Below are 18247 nucleotides of genomic sequence, written 5' to 3' on the forward strand. Positions count from 1 at the left end.
GGAAGTTGTTAGCCGGACATCACCTACTAGTATCATGTAAGTAGGCCGTCCGAAGTAGGAAGCTTAGGGGAAAAACCTGGAGGAAAACTTAAAAGCTTAAGCCACACCTCTACACTACACCACCTTTCACAATTTCTTCTCAGATAAGCATCATCCCCATCAGTGAAGAAACTCGTACCTCATAATAGGAAAAACAGGCCTAAAGATTCAATGTGTGTCTTGGGAGGTCCCATCTATGCGATATCTTCCTGGGACCAGAAAAGGCCCCAGGAAGATCAATCTCTGCACCCCTGAAAGCTTACCACCAAGGAAAATGACTAGGTCCATAGATTTCCTCCCTCAAACCAGCTTACCTCACACATAGATCGTTAGCAACTCCGCCCTTACTCACATTATCACAGTCACAAGAGTGGTTAGGGAGAAAAGCACTAACCAGGGGAACTAAAACAGAGGCAATCCAGGCCAAGCTGGGCTGGTGGCAGATATCTTGCTCCTTACGCTCGGGTGCATAATGCGACTCACCACAGTGCCTTTTTCACAGACCCTTTTGAACGTTTCTCCACAGAATCCAACAGCTCAAGTCAGTTCATGACGCTTCAAGGTCAACAATCGTCAAGAGAAAAACATGCAATATGTCTTACAATGTTGGATTCCTTACAAACAGGACAAGGAGATAACCATGTAGACAAAACCAGAGCATTTGAAAACATCTGTATTCTACAAACACACCAGTGAATGCTATAAATAAGGTACTATGACATAAAACAAAATGAAAACTAGATGTGAGACTGTTCTCTTCAGTGTACAGACTTCATGGCAGTTGCTGCACACTATCTAGCTACTTAGATCTTTAACTCTCTGTTCTGTTAATACCAAATGAGGCCCAAGTGTGTCAACCTGTTTCCCACAGAAACCAAAAAGTCTACATGCATCTCTTTTCTCCTGTGCCCTTTCACCTTACCTGCTCCCAATTCTCCACCAACGTCCTCCTCTTTCTCTAATTATTCTCCTCTTCATTTTGCTTGGCCTTGCCCCCAAGCATGCAAGACAGAGAGTCCTAGAGGTCCAAGATTCTAGAGTGGCTGTTTGCAAGGCGGAGGAGATTACAGTAACTGCCACACTGTATATACTTCTGTGCAAAGAAAAAGGGACAGTGTTCAGAATGTCTCTCACATATAACAAGAGCTGGAGATGGCAGGATACCTGTGTGGCCCAAGGAACTAGAGCTAGCAAATTATGGGCCAAACAATTGCAACCAAAGGCTGGAAGAGGAAAGGTCTGCAACCAGCTCTGTCTCCTAGCTCTCTGGTATTTGCTGCCAACGGGCAGAGTCTATTTCGTGAAGCATCAAGCACTGAAAAGAAGACTCCTGCTGCTGGAAGTTGACAGGAAGTAACGTCCAATGCAAGATCAAGGCTTGTCCTCGAAGCAATGCCCATAATGGAAGAAAAAAAAAAAGAGGAAGCGGAAGAGAAATGTTAAGTCGCAAGTCCAACCTGGCCCCCAGCCTAGCCCAGCCCAAGGAAGGTAGGAGTCAAGGAGAAGAAACTAAAAGAGAAGAGCCTTGGACCACAACATTCTCCACAAGGTACACTCAACAAACTTCACCCTACTCTTGAACCAAGTTACAAAGAGAGCTTCTTAATCCCTACTTTGGCTCCTTAAAAGCTGCTATCAGTTCACTCATTAGACACATCTGATTTCAGAACAACTGTAATAGTTCAAACTAGATGGCTCTTTCCTTCCTAAGGATTATTAATTAAATAAGATCTATATAGCTCTAAGTATATGATACATAAAATAGAATACTCTGTAGAATATAAGTAACTCTTAGTTCAGTGTATTAATGAACGTCTGTAAGAAATGTGGCAATGATTTCCCTAATGGAAGAGCCTGGGGGAGGTAAATCTGTCTTCTAGGATTTCCTCCCCAGAGCTCAGAAACTCAGGTGTTGTTTTAGCTCTCCTACACTCTCTTCACCCAAGCCCGCCTTCCTGTTGGGGATCGGACCTCCCTATTGGCTCTCTCATACCTTTCAACTGCCTGCTTTGTGACATCACTCTCCTACCAAACCTACTACCACTTGGTAGAGCCTTGGGGTTTCCGTGGAGCTGTTTGGACCAGTAACCAGTGACCTCTGTACTGGACACGTGCGCCGTTCAGCTGCAGCCACTCAGACATCCTCTAGTGTTGTCTCCTCATCCCTTGTACCTGCAGTGGATGCTTCCTCTTCTCTGACCATGTCAGGTAAGAAAAGAAACTTTGGAAAGTTTTGCGTTCGATTTCTTTTGCCCCTAAATTGAGTAGGAGATTCAAAATAGCATGGAATAATGAGGGAAAGTATTGAACTACACGTCTGGAGACCTAATTTCACTTTTGACTTTGACGTTTACTATCTGTGTGACTTTGGACAAATCACTGGCTGTCTCACAAAGCCTGTTGCTTTCCTTAACTGTTACGTTAGGATACCACGTTGGGTTGATCACTCTGATCCCCTTCTTTTCCAGTATTGAGCCTTAAAGGGTACCCATGTAGAAAACGAAATCAGACACTTCTCAAGAGTGTTTCAACAGAAACATAGAAAAGCCAGGGGACATAGAAAACTAGCAATATATACCAAGATGTTTCATCTCTAATGGTCTCCCTCCACTAGGATTTCGACTAGTTGAAAAGAGAGAATAGGGAGAGAGGATGGAGAGTACTGGGCTCTACAGGGAGGCACAGAGTCGAGCGTAAGGAAGTTTAGGACGGTTTTCATTAGCACAGGCCAACAGGCACCAAGAGATGGGAGAAAATGTAAGAATGAAGAGGGAAAGCATAGAGGAGCTCTCAAGAAAAACGGAGTTTGCAATGGAATGCTGATGGGAACCAAAGATTTTCAATTAAAGCAGAAACAGCACAGAGGGAAACCTGCTCAGAGCAGGGCAAAACCAAGTTGATGGTAGCAAACCCTTACATTAACAGACTAAGAAGGAAAGTAAGGCCAGAACAGGGGATCACCAGGAAAGGCAGCTTATCAGAAAAGTCATACTCCGTTTTCTTTCTTTTATTGCCTCTCTGAATACAGTTGGCCACTTGACAGTTTTGAATATAAACATTTTAGAAATACGTTTTAGAAATGATGCCTCCTATAAACAAGCAACCACAGTGGTTATCTAGGGGGCTGCTTTTCAGTGTTTTATTCTTTCTAATTTTTAAACTAGGTAGACATTTCACCAATTCAACATTTTAAGTGATATCTTCTAAATTGAATCAGAAGGACTATTTTCCTTGGTGTGATATGTAGGTTCTAAGGCAAGGCTGCTTTTCATTTTTACAGTTATTTCCTTCCTAACACAGAGAGCACATTGATCAACAGCCATCGTTCGCTTGTAGAGCTTAGCTACCGAAGAAGAAGAAGAAAAAGTCAAGCCCCACATCTCTAATTCCCCCCACTTAGGGAATTCCCTGGCGGTCCAGTGCTTAGGACTCGGTGCTTTCACGGCCAGGGCCACGCGGCGCGGCCAAAGAAACAAAACAAACAAACATCCACGTTTATCGAAAACCATATTGTGGAGTCCTGTGGATTTTCTTACATTTGAAAATCTTTTTTAATTGGATTCTAGGCATGATGGTTTTTTGAGGTTTTGGGATGCCATCTTCCTGGATGCTGAAGATGATTCTAATCTAAGTTCTAGGATAAATCCAAAAACCTTCCTGATACATTTTAAGCTTCCTTTCTGCTTATTATATAAGCTATATTCATTGAAATATATATTTCTCCTAGGCTTAATACCTCTTACTTGCTGGGTAAAAATATGAAGGAGCACAATAATGAAACTCTTTTACACTTATTATTTTGCTGTCTGCTTCGTACCGGTTTTCATTGAAATACTTGTCTATATGTGTTGTGGCTACCTATACATGCACATTTATTGCATTCTGTTGCTTGTTATGCATTTTTTACTGACATACCTTCTCTGTCTGTATGCATTGGCTAGGAATTCATTCACCTCTATCACCTCCATCGTGTTTTCTGGTTAATAGTATTCACTAAAATAGAGTGGGCAAAATTCACTTTCATAATATTGCATGGATGGTACAGAATGCCATTTGTCAGTAAATTCATTAGGCTTTGATACTTGCCACATACCCCAGTTTTCATTAATATCTATGGATTTCTTTTTCGTTAACGTAATATGCTTGTCATGATTTTTCTTTGTCTTTCTAGAACTTATTGTATCTTCCTCCATATAAATCATACGCAACAGATCAGCTTATTCATCTATTAATTATTACTGCTATTATTATTGGTGGTGGTGTTATAACCACTTTATAGGTGAGTAATCTGAAGTAATCAGATAACTTTTCCCTTTCCAAAAGCACTTAAGAAATCCACTTTCGGGTAATCATTTTGAGGTAGGATGAGAAACCAGGCTTGAAGAGGGCAAAAATGACTCTTTCAATTCACCAGTTGGACTGAGCTGTACGTCACCTCTAGGTAATAGCGTGGGAACTGCACAAGCAAAGGGAGACACTGAAGACGACAATGGTAATAGCCGTACTGTTTTCTAATGGACAAAAAAAATGCCTATATTATAAGTTCTATTTCTCCTGCTTTCTGGCAGTATCATGCTCAGAGTGGAGTCCTGGCAAGGAAGTCAGGATACTTAGGTTCTGAAACCTGGTAATGATACTAACATAATGAGAGAACTTGAACAAGTCAACCCGACCTCTCTGAGCCTCAGTTTCCTTACTCACGAAATGAGACTGAGAACATCGAAGTTCTCTAAGGGCCTCCTAGTTCTAAAATGCTTCCAGTCTAGGAAATAGCATAGAAGTCAATACGAGTGCAGGCCGAAGGGAAAGACAGGGCAGGGAGAAGGTTGCTTCCAGCCTAGAGAACAATCTCTGAACCACACCACTTGGCTCTTCTGCCCGTCTGTGCCCAAGATGGGAGCACAGGCAGTTAATAGAGAAGAGTGGAAAACTGCTCAGTCCTTACAGCCATCATCAACTGTCTGATTTTGGGCTTCTCAGGAAGTAGTGATAGTAGAGGTGTCCTGATAGCAAGAACCTTCAGATGATGCCGTTCCTCAAACGTAGTGAGAATTTCTCAACCTCCCTGAGTTTTTCATGACCCTCTTGTTCTTACAGAAAATTTCCAACATCCATCTCTACTTGGAACTCTAAATTCTCTGCAGCATTCTCCTCCTGTGGTGAGCAATGCAACTTCCCTAACACGAAGTGTCTGCAACTTCTCCAGAGTCTCTGCCCCTGCCGTCAGTTCGGCATCGGCTACTGGTACCCCTTTCCAGACACTCATGGGTAGTGCCTACCTTTACCAACATTCTAGCACGACTATGTTATCTGGAGTTACTGACCACAGCCAGATCTCCACTTCAGCTGCTTCCTATCCAGGTGTTCTTGAGTGGGACATCACAGCAAGCACTGAAAAGAATTCTTCTTCACTCGGAGACTTTACTCTGGCACTCACTGACCGCCACACAGCTGCCTCCTCCATGTTTCTGGCAGCCCAGGATGATAAAACTTCAGACGCCAAGAACATGGTCCCTCTACATCCATCGCTTTCTGCCAGCCTTGCTCAGGGAACACCATCTCAGATTCCAAATCAGGGGCAGAGCCGCCTGCCACTTCCCTGCCAGGAAGGGAGCCAGGTATATTACTATAACCAAGGCACACTGGGGTCTTTACTGTATGGAGAACTTGGCTCCTGCCCGCAATCCTACGGCTCGGCGTCATACACAGGAAGTCGGGCCTCTGGGCAACCAGAAATGGGAATGGGACTGAAGGAGATTCAGCCCACAAATATCCGACCACCAGCTTCCACCTCTGCAGTCTGCCACCCTGTGTCTGCTCAACGCATCACAGAAACAAGTTTTCAAGGTGAGTATAACAAACGCCAGAGAAAGTTGAAGAATGAGGTCGGCATTCAAAAATGGGGTCAAATCGACAGCTGGGAAGGGGTGTAGAGGCAGGTAGAATTTAGATCCTGAGCCTTTAATAACCACTACCTTCGCTCAGTGCCCTCTGTTTTTAGACTCTCTATGAGAACACCTAGGGCTTCCCTGGTGGCGCCGTGGTTAAGAATCCGCCTGCCAATGCAATGCGGGGGACACGGGTTCGAGCCCTGGTCTGCGAAGATCCCACATGCCGTGCAGCAACTAAGCGCATGTGCCACAACGACGGAGCCTGCATTCTAGAGCCCGTGAGCCTCAACTACCGAAGCCCACGTGCCTACAGCCCATGCTCCGCAACAAGAGAAGCCACCGCGATGAGAAGCCCGCACACCGCAACCAAGAGTAGCCCCCGCTAGCCGCCAACTAGAGAAAGCCCGTGCACAGCAATGAGAGACCCAGTGCAGCCAAAAAAATAAATACGTAGAATAAATAAGTTCAAACAGTAAATAAATACATAAACATAAATTACAAAAAAAAAGAACACCTAATGCAGGTGGGACGGTGGGAGGGCCACTGTAGAGGTCATCTATGCTACATGTACAAGAACCCCGAGAGCACACCAATCGGTACCACACTTTTCACTGCTGTAGCCGATCGTTCCCCCTGTACTGCCACACTGTAGCACTCCCTTCCCTCATCTACTGCTATAGTCTCTTCGGAAGGTGTTTCAGAACTCTTGTTATGAGAGTGCCAGTTGAACTGTCCTCACTTCCTTCATTTATACCAGGATTGAAGACCTTGTGGTCCGAGATCCTGTCCAGAGAGCAAGCAGGCTAAGACTCTGTCTTTGTTGATGTATTTCATCAGCAAGGGCTCTACCCCCTCTCCTAGTTCATGGTGTGACGTGTTCTTGGCCTCTCGGGAAAGTGGGGAGAATGGAAAGGACCCTATATGAGAATGCTAGGCTTTGTAAAACATTTCAGGTTTTTAAAAATAAGACTCATTTTGTATTGGACTTATAACAGTCCTATGAAATACAAAGCGAGCCGAGAATCAGCGACAGGAAAGGCTCACCAGTAAGAATTACAACAGTCACCGCTTACCTCGTAGCATAGGGCACCGTCCGTGATCCTTAAGAAGAGTTAGTAGAAATGCCTTGCCCATCTTGCCCCTGAACCCCTTGAAAGGTACACGACTGCTGTGTTGGTGTTTAGGGGGAGCATCTCACTTACCAGGGACTGACTTCTCCCTTGATCCCTTTGTAGGGATGGAGACCTCCCCCCTGGTGATGAAAAATTCCCTGGGATTGCAACCTCCAAGCCAGACGTTTTGTGTGACACAAAGTCAAGAACTCCCCAAGTCCTGCAGTAGCAGAAACAGCCACATACTTGAGAGTAACCCACCATCTGAACTTGGGGACATTTCAGTGACAGCTCCAGTCCAGAGTGCCAGGCGTCTCCTGGCCCTGCCTCCAGCTCCAAGCCAGGGACAAATAGAGAGTAAGCACGTGGATGATATCAAAACCAAGCTTTCAAAGCCTCTGGATGCCTACCAGATCCCAACAGAGAACCAAGATCCTCCACTACTCCCTTTAGGAATCCCTGATATTCACCAGCCGCTGGCCTGCACCGATCCCCTCAGCCAAGAGGAGCAGCCTGGTTCTGAAAATGCTGATCTGGGAGAGAACAGCCGGAGTCGTCAGGACCTAGGGACACTTGAAAATGGGATTGAACCTAGCAGTGGTCTTGCAGACATTACTACACTGGCGGAGGATATTCACCTTCCCCAGCTCTTTAATCCTTTGAAAGATCTTGATCAATCCCAAGGTCCCAACGTGATCAAAGCTAAAGACACCAGAGCCATTAAGGTGAATCCGGTGCAGGAAAAGCCAAGTGTCATAAAGGTTCCCTCTGATCAACCCAGGAAGAACAAACAGAAAGCCTCTGAGCCTATCAGTGGCGCTCCCAAGGCCAAAATCCAGCCAAAGAATCCAGAGTGCCTGTTAGGGGGAGAAGTGGTTATATGCCACGCTGCAGTCAGTGACAGGGCTCCTGTGAACACGGCCAAGCACTCTCAAGGCAAACCTCAGAAAGCTGCATCCAGAAAGATCAGCAAAACTAAGAGCCACGGGCAGGAAAAGACCAAAAGGACCAGAGGGAGAAACAAGGCTGAGGAGAACAAGCAGTCAGGGAACAAAGTCAAGGCAGAAGAGAAGCCAGCAATCCCCCACACGAAGCGAAAGGAACACCAAACTGAGCTTCTCCAACAGAGCTTTCAAAAGCCTCGAACCTCCCTTGGCGTGCGCATGCTGGAGTCTGTGAAGGTTCTTCATGCGCTGGGGAAGAAGAATGAGACGAAAACTGGGCTCTCTTCCTGTCGGCTCTTGGGAAAGTCAAGCAACCCCAAAGACCCCCAGCCACCCCCAGCTATCCAGCCATGGCGGCATACCCCACGTGAGGGGAAGGGTCCTGAGAAAACGCAAGTCCAAGCCCAGAAACCAGACAGCAGTGCTGAAACAGAGTGTCCGTCTCCAGCCCAGTATGAGCGGCCTCCTCCTGGGAAGGTCAAGTTGATACCTCTGCCTTTTTCTGCCTGGGACAAGCCTCAAGCTCGACCCGCTCCTCGGAGGCCACAGTCTCTGGCCTCACATCGGCCTGCTGGGGCTTACCGTGCCCAGCCTGGTTCTACTGACTCAGCTCAACCTGCTGCAGCCAATTCATCCCACCAGCCAGCTCCTGCCTCTTTGCCAGGCCCCGCCAAACCAGCTCAGCCAACTGTGACCAACCCAACCCAACCGGCTTGGACCAACCATACCCAGCCTCGTGTCCCTCAGTCTGCTGCTCCTAGGCCTGCACCCTCCAAAACTTCATCTGGCGCTCCTCTCCAGCGGGAGCCTGTTCCCCCTGCTGTGAATAAGCGCCAGTCCCCACCCAAGCTCCAAACCCAATTTCTACTCCAAGACTTCAGCAAGCAACGAGTTCCATGGAGGGAACCCAACGTGCCTGAGCCAGTCATGTCAAAGCCCATCGAACAAGAGCAGAGGCCAGAGCGAGAGGCCATGAAGAGGCGGGCTCAACAACAACGGGAGAATGCTGCCAGATACACCTCTTCGGGCAAGCTGCAATTTTTCACCGAGAGGGAAAACGAAATGGAAATTGCCGACTACTACGGATACGTCAAGTGAGAGCTGCTAGGATTCTTGGTGCCACCTTGGCTACCAGCTGTTCTTCCATACACAGGTAAGACAGGTATAGAACTGAATAAGTAAATGGAATACAATTAATAGACGAGTAACAAACCTTTCGAATTTTCAGATGCTGCTAACTGGGGCGTGAGAAAGGAAGGACTGAAAGTTGGATGGGAGAATGAAGGAAAGGGGTAAAAACTGAGCAAAGAGGAAGGAACTTGGCCCAGGGCTAGGAAGGCCAAAAGAGACGTATGGATTTAGGAAAGGAAGCAGGAGCGAGGATGAAACGGCAGAAGTAAAAAGCAGGGTCAGAGGTCTGGGTTGAAAGAACACAATTGGAGTAGAGTTGAAGGTGACAGAAGATGAGTCTAGGTTTACTAGGAGAAATAGAAAAAGTCTCTCGGGGACGCTGGCCTTAAGTCTCACAACCACCAGATAGGTATTTCAGAAAACAAGAGGTTCAGGACACATCTCTGAAAGGTCTGAGTTGCCTTATTCAGGTGTGACTGTAGTGGGGGAATAGGGAAATCTACCAGAGAAGTGGCTAGGGCTCAGAGTTATCCTAGGGGCAGCTGACGACAGGGGCAGAGCCAAGGGAACTGCTGGATCAGGAGGCCCACGAACAAATCAGGGGCATAGCCGCCTGCCACTTCCCTGCCAGGAAGGAAGCCAGGTATATTACTATAACCAAGGCACACTGGGGTCTTTACTGTATGGAGAACTTGGCTCCTGCCCGCAATCCTACGGCTCGGCGTCATACACAGGAAGTCGGGCCTCTGGGCAACCAGAAATGGGAATGGGACTGAAGGAGATTCAGCCCACAAATATCCGACCACCAGCTTCCACCTCTGCAGTCTGCCACCCTGTGTCTGCTCAACGCATCACAGAAACAAGTTTTCAAGGTGAGTATAACAAACGCCAGAGAAAGTTGAAGAATGAGGTCGGCATTCAAAAATGGGGTCAAATCGACAGCTGGGAAGGGGTGTAGAGGCAGGTAGAATTTAGATCCTGAGCCTTTAATAACCACTACCTTCGCTCAGTGCCCTCTGTTTTTAGACTCTCTATGAGAACACCTAGGGCTTCCCTGGTGGCGCCGTGGTTAAGAATCCGCCTGCCAATGCAATGCGGGGGACACGGGTTCGAGCCCTGGTCTGCGAAGATCCCACATGCCGTGCAGCAACTAAGCGCATGTGCCACAACGACGGAGCCTGCATTCTAGAGCCCGTGAGCCTCAACTACCGAAGCCCACGTGCCTACAGCCCATGCTCCGCAACAAGAGAAGCCACCGCGATGAGAAGCCCGCACACCGCAACCAAGAGTAGCCCCCGCTAGCCGCCAACTAGAGAAAGCCCGTGCACAGCAATGAGAGACCCAGTGCAGCCAAAAAAATAAATACGTAGAATAAATAAGTTCAAACAGTAAATAAATACATAAACATAAATTACAAAAAAAAAGAACACCTAATGCAGGTGGGACGGTGGGAGGGCCACTGTAGAGGTCATCTATGCTACATGTACAAGAACCCCGAGAGCACACCAATCGGTACCACACTTTTCACTGCTGTAGCCGATCGTTCCCCCTGTACTGCCACACTGTAGCACTCCCTTCCCTCATCTACTGCTATAGTCTCTTCGGAAGGTGTTTCAGAACTCTTGTTATGAGAGTGCCAGTTGAACTGTCCTCACTTCCTTCATTTATACCAGGATTGAAGACCTTGTGGTCCGAGATCCTGTCCAGAGAGCAAGCAGGCTAAGACTCTGTCTTTGTTGATGTATTTCATCAGCAAGGGCTCTACCCCCTCTCCTAGTTCATGGTGTGACGTGTTCTTGGCCTCTCGGGAAAGTGGGGAGAATGGAAAGGACCCTATATGAGAATGCTAGGCTTTGTAAAACATTTCAGGTTTTTAAAAATAAGACTCATTTTGTATTGGACTTATAACAGTCCTATGAAATACAAAGCGAGCCGAGAATCAGCGACAGGAAAGGCTCACCAGTAAGAATTACAACAGTCACCGCTTACCTCGTAGCATAGGGCACCGTCCGTGATCCTTAAGAAGAGTTAGTAGAAATGCCTTGCCCATCTTGCCCCTGAACCCCTTGAAAGGTACACGACTGCTGTGTTGGTGTTTAGGGGGAGCATCTCACTTACCAGGGACTGACTTCTCCCTTGATCCCTTTGTAGGGATGGAGACCTCCCCCCTGGTGATGAAAAATTCCCTGGGATTGCAACCTCCAAGCCAGACGTTTTGTGTGACACAAAGTCAAGAACTCCCCAAGTCCTGCAGTAGCAGAAACAGCCACATACTTGAGAGTAACCCACCATCTGAACTTGGGGACATTTCAGTGACAGCTCCAGTCCAGAGTGCCAGGCGTCTCCTGGCCCTGCCTCCAGCTCCAAGCCAGGGACAAATAGAGAGTAAGCACGTGGATGATATCAAAACCAAGCTTTCAAAGCCTCTGGATGCCTACCAGATCCCAACAGAGAACCAAGATCCTCCACTACTCCCTTTAGGAATCCCTGATATTCACCAGCCGCTGGCCTGCACCGATCCCCTCAGCCAAGAGGAGCAGCCTGGTTCTGAAAATGCTGATCTGGGAGAGAACAGCCGGAGTCGTCAGGACCTAGGGACACTTGAAAATGGGATTGAACCTAGCAGTGGTCTTGCAGACATTACTACACTGGCGGAGGATATTCACCTTCCCCAGCTCTTTAATCCTTTGAAAGATCTTGATCAATCCCAAGGTCCCAACGTGATCAAAGCTAAAGACACCAGAGCCATTAAGGTGAATCCGGTGCAGGAAAAGCCAAGTGTCATAAAGGTTCCCTCTGATCAACCCAGGAAGAACAAACAGAAAGCCTCTGAGCCTATCAGTGGCGCTCCCAAGGCCAAAATCCAGCCAAAGAATCCAGAGTGCCTGTTAGGGGGAGAAGTGGTTATATGCCACGCTGCAGTCAGTGACAGGGCTCCTGTGAACACGGCCAAGCACTCTCAAGGCAAACCTCAGAAAGCTGCATCCAGAAAGATCAGCAAAACTAAGAGCCACGGGCAGGAAAAGACCAAAAGGACCAGAGGGAGAAACAAGGCTGAGGAGAACAAGCAGTCAGGGAACAAAGTCAAGGCAGAAGAGAAGCCAGCAATCCCCCACACGAAGCGAAAGGAACACCAAACTGAGCTTCTCCAACAGAGCTTTCAAAAGCCTCGAACCTCCCTTGGCGTGCGCATGCTGGAGTCTGTGAAGGTTCTTCATGCGCTGGGGAAGAAGAATGAGACGAAAACTGGGCTCTCTTCCTGTCGGCTCTTGGGAAAGTCAAGCAACCCCAAAGACCCCCAGCCACCCCCAGCTATCCAGCCATGGCGGCATACCCCACGTGAGGGGAAGGGTCCTGAGAAAACGCAAGTCCAAGCCCAGAAACCAGACAGCAGTGCTGAAACAGAGTGTCCGTCTCCAGCCCAGTATGAGCGGCCTCCTCCTGGGAAGGTCAAGTTGATACCTCTGCCTTTTTCTGCCTGGGACAAGCCTCAAGCTCGACCCGCTCCTCGGAGGCCACAGTCTCTGGCCTCACATCGGCCTGCTGGGGCTTACCGTGCCCAGCCTGGTTCTACTGACTCAGCTCAACCTGCTGCAGCCAATTCATCCCACCAGCCAGCTCCTGCCTCTTTGCCAGGCCCCGCCAAACCAGCTCAGCCAACTGTGACCAACCCAACCCAACCGGCTTGGACCAACCATACCCAGCCTCGTGTCCCTCAGTCTGCTGCTCCTAGGCCTGCACCCTCCAAAACTTCATCTGGCGCTCCTCTCCAGCGGGAGCCTGTTCCCCCTGCTGTGAATAAGCGCCAGTCCCCACCCAAGCTCCAAACCCAATTTCTACTCCAAGACTTCAGCAAGCAACGAGTTCCATGGAGGGAACCCAACGTGCCTGAGCCAGTCATGTCAAAGCCCATCGAACAAGAGCAGAGGCCAGAGCGAGAGGCCATGAAGAGGCGGGCTCAACAACAACGGGAGAATGCTGCCAGATACACCTCTTCGGGCAAGCTGCAATTTTTCACCGAGAGGGAAAACGAAATGGAAATTGCCGACTACTACGGATACGTCAAGTGAGAGCTGCTAGGATTCTTGGTGCCACCTTGGCTACCAGCTGTTCTTCCATACACAGGTAAGACAGGTATAGAACTGAATAAGTAAATGGAATACAATTAATAGACGAGTAACAAACCTTTCGAATTTTCAGATGCTGCTAACTGGGGCGTGAGAAAGGAAGGACTGAAAGTTGGATGGGAGAATGAAGGAAAGGGGTAAAAACTGAGCAAAGAGGAAGGAACTTGGCCCAGGGCTAGGAAGGCCAAAAGAGACGTATGGATTTAGGAAAGGAAGCAGGAGCGAGGATGAAACGGCAGAAGTAAAAAGCAGGGTCAGAGGTCTGGGTTGAAAGAACACAATTGGAGTAGAGTTGAAGGTGACAGAAGATGAGTCTAGGTTTACTAGGAGAAATAGAAAAAGTCTCTCGGGGACGCTGGCCTTAAGTCTCACAACCACCAGATAGGTATTTCAGAAAACAAGAGGTTCAGGACACATCTCTGAAAGGTCTGAGTTGCCTTATTCAGGTGTGACTGTAGTGGGGGAATAGGGAAATCTACCAGAGAAGTGGCTAGGGCTCAGAGTTATCCTAGGGGCAGCTGACGACAGGGGCAGAGCCAAGGGAACTGCTGGATCAGGAGGCCCACGAACAAATCAGGGGCATAGCCGCCTGCCACTTCCCTGCCAGGAAGGAAGCCAGGTATATTACTATAACCAAGGCACACTGGGGTCTTTACTGTATGGAGAACTTGGCTCCTGCCCGCAATCCTACGGCTCTGCGTCACACACAGGAAGTAGGGCCTCTGGGCAACCAGAAATGGGAATGGGACTGAAGGAGATTCAGCCCACAAATATCCGACCACCAGCTTCCACCTCTGCAATCTGCCACCCTGTGTCTGCTCAACGCATCACAGAAACAAGTTTTCAAGGTGAGTATACAGACGGCAGAGAAAAGTTGAACAATGAGGTCAGCATTCAAAAATGGGGTCAAATCGACAGCTGGGAAGGGGTGTAGAGACAGGTAGAATTTAGATCCTGAGCCTTTAATAACCACTACCTTCTCTCAGTGCTCTCTGTTTTTAGACTCTATATGAGAACACCTAGGGCTTCCCTGGTGGCGCCTGCCAATGCAGGGGACACGGGTTCGAGCCCTGGTCTGCGAAGATCCCACATGCCGTGCAGCAACTAAGCGCATGTGCCACAACGACGGAGCCTGCATTCTAGAGCCCGTAGGCCTCAACTACCGAAGCCCACGTGCCTACAGCCCATGCTCCGCAACAAGAGAAGCCACCGCGATGAGATGCCCGCACACCGCAACCGAGAGTAGCCCCCGCTAGCCGCCAACTAGAGAAAGCCCGTGCACAGCAATGAGAGACCCAGTGCGGCCAAAAAAATAAATACGTAGAATAAATAAGTACAAACAGTAAATAAATACATAAACATAAATTACAAAAAAAAAGAACACCTAATGCAGGTGGGAAGGTGGGAGGGCCACCGTAGAGGTCATCTATGCTACATGTACAAGAACCCCGAGAGCACACCAATCGGTACCACACTTTTCACTGCTGTAGCCGATCGTTCCCCCTGTACTGCCACACTGTAGCACTCCCTTCCCTCATCTACTGCTATAGTCTCTTTGGAAGGTGTTTCAGAACTCTTGTTATGAGAGTGCCAGTTGAACTGTCCTCACTTCCTTCATTTATACCAGGATTGAAGACCTTGTGGTCCGAGATCCTGTCCAGAGAGCAAGCAGGCTAAGGCTCTGTCTTTGTTGATGTATTTCATCAGAAAGGGCTCTACCCCCTCTCCTAGTTCATGGTGTGAAGTGTTCTTGGCCTCTCGGGAAAGTGGGGAGAATGGAAAGGACCCTATATGAGAATGCTAGGCTCTGTAAAACATTTCAGGTTTTTAAAAATAAGACTCATTTTGTATTGGACTGACAACAGTCCTATGAAATACAAAGAAAGCCGAGAATCAGTGACAGGAAAGGATCACCAGTAAGAACTACAGCAGTCACCGCTTACCTCGTAGCATAGGGCACTGTCCGTGATCCTTAAGAAGAGTTAGTAGAAATGCCTTGCCCATCTTGCCCCTGAACCCCTTGAAAGGTACACGACTGCTGTGTTGGTGTTTAGGGGGAGCATCTCACTTACCAGGGACTGACTTCTCCCTTGATTCCTCTGTAGTGATGGAGACTTCCCCGCTGATGAAAAATTCCCTGGGATTGCAACCTCCAAGCCAGACAGCTTTCCTATGGAATGACAGAGAACTTGTCAAGGTGAAACACCAGTCTGCGGGAGAAAGGGAGGAAGAGAATGATGGAAATCGTTTCTGGGAAACTATTCTTACATTATGTGTTGTTTGTTCCCGGTAAATAAACTGAAATCTTCTTAACAGTAAAACAAAATCTAAACCACTAAAGCCAACAATACAGGAGTATAACGTTCGAAAAAAATTTCTTTGGCTGCGCAGCATGTGGGATCTTAGCTCCCCAACCAGGGATTGAACCCACGCCTGCTGCATTGGAAGCGCAGAGTCTTCACCACGGGACCACCGGGGAAGTCCCAGGACTATCACTTTTAAAGGAGAAGGTACAAACCCCTCGGTTCTATGAACTGGAGATTTTTAGTAAGAAGTCAATATATTTGTTGTTAGGCACATTTTATGTTAGGCTGTCTCCCTGCACAGGATGCAGGCGCCTTGAGAATGGAAGTCATATCCCTCTATAGTACGTCCCTCTTCTTTCTGCTTTGCAGTTTGCTGCTCCACTTGTTCAACCCCACCTAGTAATAACCTATACTTCCCTTGTTCCTGTTTTCCCATCTGGAAAACAGACAAAAGGCAACCAAACAACGCAAAGGTCTCAACAAATAAGGGATATCCAAAACCAGAGATGGCCAGAACTTCTGTACCCCTGATGAAATAGTCCTCATACAAAACCTGATAATCAAATTCCTTAATGCTAGGAATCACAGTGAAAAATAGTATCTGAACTGACTTCTGTCAGATGAGTGAGAACTAAGGTTAATTCAGTGTATCTGAAGCATAGAAAGTGAGGGCAAAAGTGGCACAAGATGGGGCTAGAGAAGCAGAGAGGATTCTAGACCACGCAGAGTCTTAAAGGCCAACAGTGTGTTTTCTATTCTCAAAACAATGCTTGTGAGCGATGTTTATGAGCAACGTTCCAACTTGCTTTGAAGGTTTCTTGTGTGAAGAGTGGATTGGAAGGAAACAAGATATATGGACACTAGTTAGGACCTAATCGCAACAGACAGGCAAGTTCAGTATTAGGAAGTTGAGGAAGAGCTGGCTGACAGATTCCAAAGAAATTCAGGAGATGAACTGAAGCGGGCTTAATGGGGTAGGAGATGGAGGAAAGGAAGGTCTTAGGGAATTCAAGGGTTTACTGCACACATGAGCAAAGTCTCAAAATTAATCATTTGAACGTACAGAGGCGGATCTCCCAAATGACACCGGTTAGGAAGCAACGGTACGCCCTTTAGAATTCCTAGAGACAACACAAATCAACTGTTTCGATGGAAAATTCGGCGGGACTCTTGATTTCCATGGGAATACAGAGAAAAGAGACACTGATCTGGCTTGCAGGTATATTTAGGAAGTTGTTAGCCGGACATCACCTACTAGTATCATGTAAGTAGGCCGTCCGAAGTAGGAAGCTTAGGGGAAAAACCTGGAGGAAAACTTAAAAGCTTAAGCCACACCTCTACACTACACCACCTTTCACAATTTCTTCTCAGATAAGCATCATCCCCATCAGTGAAGAAACTCGTACCTCATAATAGGAAAAACAGGCCTAAAGATTCAATGTGTGTCTTGGGAGGTCCCATCTATGCGATATCTTCCTGGGACCAGAAAAGGCCCCAGGAAGATCAATCTCTGCACCCCTGAAAGCTTACCACCAAGGAAAATGACTAGGTCCATAGATTTCCTCCCTCAAACCAGCTTACCTCACACATAGATCGTTAGCAACTCCGCCCTTACTCACATTATCACAGTCACAAGAGTGGTTAGGGAGAAAAGCACTAACCAGGGGAACTAAAACAGAGGCAATCCAGGCCAAGCTGGGCTGGTGGCAGATATCTTGCTCCTTACGCTCGGGTGCATAATGCGACTCACCACAGTGCCTTTTTCACAGACCCTTTTGAACGTTTCTCCACAGAATCCAACAGCTCAAGTCAGTTCATGACGCTTCAAGGTCAACAATCGTCAAGAGAAAAACATGCAATATGTCTTACAATGTTGGATTCCTTACAAACAGGACAAGGAGATAACCATGTAGACAAAACCAGAGCATTTGAAAACATCTGTATTCTACAAACACACCAGTGAATGCTATAAATAAGGTACTATGACATAAAACAAAATGAAAACTAGATGTGAGACTGTTCTCTTCAGTGTACAGACTTCATGGCAGTTGCTGCACACTATCTAGCTACTTAGATCTTTAACTCTCTGTTCTGTTAATACCAAATGAGGCCCAAGTGTGTCAACCTGTTTCCCACAGAAACCAAAAAGTCTACATGCATCTCTTTTCTCCTGTGCCCTTTCACCTTACCTGCTCCCAATTCTCCACCAACGTCCTCCTCTTTCTCTAATTATTCTCCTCTTCATTTTGCTTGGCCTTGCCCCCAAGCATGCAAGACAGAGAGTCCTAGAGGTCCAAGATTCTAGAGTGGCTGTTTGCAAGGCGGAGGAGATTACAGTAACTGCCACACTGTATATACTTCTGTGCAAAGAAAAAGGGACAGTGTTCAGAATGTCTCTCACATATAACAAGAGCTGGAGATGGCAGGATACCTGTGTGGCCCAAGGAACTAGAGCTAGCAAATTATGGGCCAAACAATTGCAACCAAAGGCTGGAAGAGGAAAGGTCTGCAACCAGCTCTGTCTCCTAGCTCTCTGGTATTTGCTGCCAACGGGCAGAGTCTATTTCGTGAAGCATCAAGCACTGAAAAGAAGACTCCTGCTGCTGGAAGTTGACAGGAAGTAACGTCCAATGCAAGATCAAGGCTTGTCCTCGAAGCAATGCCCATAATGGAAGAAAAAAAAAAAGAGGAAGCGGA

The sequence above is a fragment of the Balaenoptera borealis genome (assembly GCF_965194805.1).
Source record: "Balaenoptera borealis genome assembly, contig: HAP1_SCAFFOLD_486, whole genome shotgun sequence".
Lineage (NCBI taxonomy): Eukaryota > Metazoa > Chordata > Mammalia > Artiodactyla > Balaenopteridae > Balaenoptera > Balaenoptera borealis.